The sequence below is a fragment of the Tachypleus tridentatus genome, chromosome 9, assembly GCF_004210375.1.
Source record: "Tachypleus tridentatus isolate NWPU-2018 chromosome 9, ASM421037v1, whole genome shotgun sequence".
NCBI lineage: Eukaryota > Metazoa > Arthropoda > Merostomata > Xiphosura > Limulidae > Tachypleus > Tachypleus tridentatus.
The window spans coordinates 97,718,427-97,722,211 of record NC_134833.1 but is presented as its reverse complement, the minus strand read 5'-3'; the positions used below and the strand labels follow the sequence as shown (position 1 = coordinate 97,722,211).

The 3,785-nt window shown below is 35.6% G+C and overlaps 1 non-coding gene across 1 annotated transcript; it reads left to right on the top strand.

Moving 5' to 3' along the window:
* The first annotated feature begins 2,789 nt into the window (after positions 1 to 2,789).
* LOC143227587 (U6 spliceosomal RNA) lies at positions 2,790 to 2,891 on the top strand. The gene has a single exon (XR_013015017.1). It is a non-coding gene; the product is annotated as a U6 spliceosomal RNA (small nuclear RNA).
* Positions 2,892 to 3,785: the final 894 nt, after the last annotated feature.

Genomic DNA, 3,785 nt, shown 5'->3' with positions numbered 1-3,785 from the left:
AGAGAAGTAAGGAAGAGTTGTAGTTTTCGTATTTTCAGGTTAAACTCGTATTGTATTCACAATAATCTTGAATAAAGCTCATTGTTCGATCTGATTACAATAAGCTTTGCATCGATTTCTTATTGACTGTGGATGACTGTTCATTACTTGGTTTACTTAGAATTTCCTGAATCATTCAATGTACGAACAATGCTAACATGAACTTCAGTTATAGCAACTTGTTGTTGATTGCATTACGCCTTGTTAGATGTTCTTCAAATGCTTAAGAACTACGAATAAATACAAAGAAATGAAGGTCGAGTTCAGTTTCAATATATTGGCTTGCTTCTACACACGACAAATCGCATTTCAATGACAGCGAACCCTGTTTGATGGAACTATAATTGGTCGTGAACTATTTGAAATAGTTGATATAGAAGTAATTGCCTATTTAGCTTTTGAGATGCATAACAAGAAAAGCACCAATGAGAACATTGTTTTCATGGATGTCTACCCGCTTACATATAAATGATAGTAATTTCAACAAATTGGGTTAATTCAACGATCATTCCATCAAAATTCAAATCGACTGCCTTAGTTAGGTGTCTTTTCCTATAAAGACGACGTTAAAAAAAGACAATCGTTTCACATGACGAACACGATCTGGACAATGCTATCTCAGTTGTAGTCAGTCCTATTGGGAATAAACCCTGAAGTATTCAATTTCTTTACCAATCTGTTTGACTGCAAAAAGACCGCAGCGCTAAAACTTGTTCAATTTCACCCTTGAATGAAGGAGCAGAATTTTAATGGTTGTAAAATCAGTTTAATAGAGGTAAAAATAAAAACAAAAAGAAATCTACTAGGTAAAGCAAAACAGTGAAATAAAACCATTCTCTCTACAACACTAAACTTTAATAAAATAATTTATAGATTGTACTAAAGAAATCCTGGAGAAAATTAATCATTCTACTGGAAGTTTTGGAGTGAAAATTGTAGTATGGTTGAAGTTAACTTTTCACAAGTGCAACTTTTAATAAAAACACTTCTTGTCATTTTACTCGGATTGGCCATGATTACAGTACGTTGAAACTTCAAAAATGTCCAGCTGAGTGGGCCTGACATGGCCAGGTGATTAAGGCACTCGACTTGTAATTCGAGTGTTGCGGGTTCAAATCCCCCTCACACCAAACATACTCGTTCTTTCAGCCGTGGGGGCGTTATAATGTGACGATCAATACCACTATTTGTTGGTAAAAGAGTAGCCCAAGAGTTGGCGGTGGGTGGTGATGACTAGCTGCCTTCCCTCTAGTCTTACACTGCTAAATTAGGGACGGCTAGCACAGATGCTCTCAAAAACAAACAAACAACCTTCAGGAAACTAATATAGGAGAGCTGAAAGTACATAACTTTGCATTTCTTAGTTGCCTAGAGTATAAGTTATCTAATGCTACTCAGTAGGTTTTATATAATGTTGGAATAGAAAGAAAGGCTAGCTCTAGTTCCTCCTAGATAAGCCAGACTTTCTCTTGCGTGCACAGAGTACAATTTTATTTTTTAATATTATTATAATACACAACTCTTTCGTCCACCGCTAGTACAGCGGTAAGTCTATGAATTTATAACGTAAAATCAGGGGTTCGATTTCCCTCGGTGGACTCAGCAGATAGTCTGATGTGCCTTTGCTATAAAAAAACACACACGATTGTTTTTACATCTAAGATAATCTCTAATATAAAAAAATTACTGCAAACGAAATTAAATCGCGCTCTATCATCCAAAATAAACTTCTTCATTTTATTTGAGAAACGGCTGAGAATGTTTTTTTTTTCATTGGAAAGATATCATGTTTAATTTCTTATTCCACAAATAATATATGATTATTAAAATGTAATGGTTTGATCGAAACTCCTTGTATGTTCTCTCTCTCTTGTATGGGTATTTGGGTATTGATGTTTATCTACCCAGGAGGGTCATGTTTCGTTAACCTCTTCCTCCTTCCTTCAAATTTTGGTTTTACAACTGTCAAATGTATTTATATATGGTACACGAGGACCAGAGTAACCCTCACTTACTCAGGCCCCTTTCAGGGCAATGTTCATGCACAATCTACACATACACTTGGTGCAAATAAAACATTTCTCTTACAGTTCCATAGATTATTTGCACTTTCATTAGTTATGTATTAACTATAAAACGTTTACATAAAAACATTTTCAATGTTTAGTAATTAATCCCTAATCTAATGTGGAGTCTAGTTCAAAGGTGGCCTTTTATTTATTTAGAAAATATATATTCACTGGAGAAAGGTGCTTTGGTCTATCCTCATCATATAAACAATACCTGTCAAGTTCGCTTACTAGTTCATTCTTTCTCCAATTTTTTTCAAAATAGTTTATTGTACTATGTAGGAGTCTATCTGTTATTGTTTCCATGTGTGCGTATTTGTGCATAAATTTAGATGATGTTGTTCTGGGTACTTTATAAGCTGTTGTGAGTAATGTATTTTGTATTGTTTGTAATTTTGTTTGAAGTAGTTTTTTTGCTTACGTTTATCCATGCAGGGGCTGCATAGTTAATGACGGGTCTTATGTATGTTTTATATATTTTTATGATGTTGTCTGCCGTAGCTCCACTGATTTCGCCAGTTAGACTTCTAGCATAGTTTGTTGTTCGCCAGATTTTTTTCTAATGTTATTTATGTGGTTTAACCACGTTAGTTTTGAGTCGAACGTAAATTCTACAAATTTTGCAGATGTAGCAGTCTGGAGAAGTTCTCCATTCATGTAGATCTGTGGTTGTGCTTTTTTGTGTTTAGTTAGCTTAGCTACTAAAATTGGAACGATACAGGGAAGATTAACATGGCTCTGCGCAAGGATGACACGCAAAATGGTGAAGCGTTCCCTATATGTGTAGAACTGTTTTTTTGTTTTTGAATTTCGCGCAAAATTACACGAGGCCTATCTGCGATAGCCTTCCCTAATGTAGCAATGTAGAACTAGAGGAAAGGCAACTAGTTATCACCACCCACCCACGATTCTTGGGGTACTTTATCACCAACGAATAGTAGAGTGAACGTCACGTTATAATGCCCCCACGTCCGAAAGGACTAGAATGTTTTGGCGTGCCGGAATTCGAATCCACGACCCTCAGACAGCAGAGCGCCCTAACCACCTGACCATATGCGCAGAATATTCCAGAACAACTTATTTCATGAAATCATCAGGAATTTGACAATTAAAAAAAAAAGAGAAAAGAAGACATCCCTAACACAGTTCTGATTGTCTTCCATTAAAGCCTAAAAACAACATTATTGTCTGACTGACATGTAGTGGCTTCGATTGACGTAGTGGGCCTAGTAGCACCGATAGCCATTCTATTGGATGATAACTTCGTGCTTAACAGGAAACAAAAACCAGACACTGGTATACACTTAAAATGAAACTTTTGTAAGAATTTTCTTTTTTCAGAAACTCACCTTTATATTCCGATTTGACTAGCTTTCGTGTTTATTTTCAGACCCTATAATATCGTATGCAGACCATTAAAACCTTTTTCACTCCATTTGTGTTTGATTTATGTTTGTCAATTTTAAACAGTAGTTATAATTTTGGTAGGAACTGTTCTGTTTATTCTAGAGCAAAGCAACAGTAGCTTAGCTGCTGTGTCCACCGTGGGAATCCAAATCCGAAATTTAGCGTTGTAAGTTCATAAAATTACCACTGTTCCAGTGGGGAACGATAGGAAATGAAATGTCGAAGAATTATCGTTTTTTAAATTACTTTCCACACAAAATGATGCCAAAA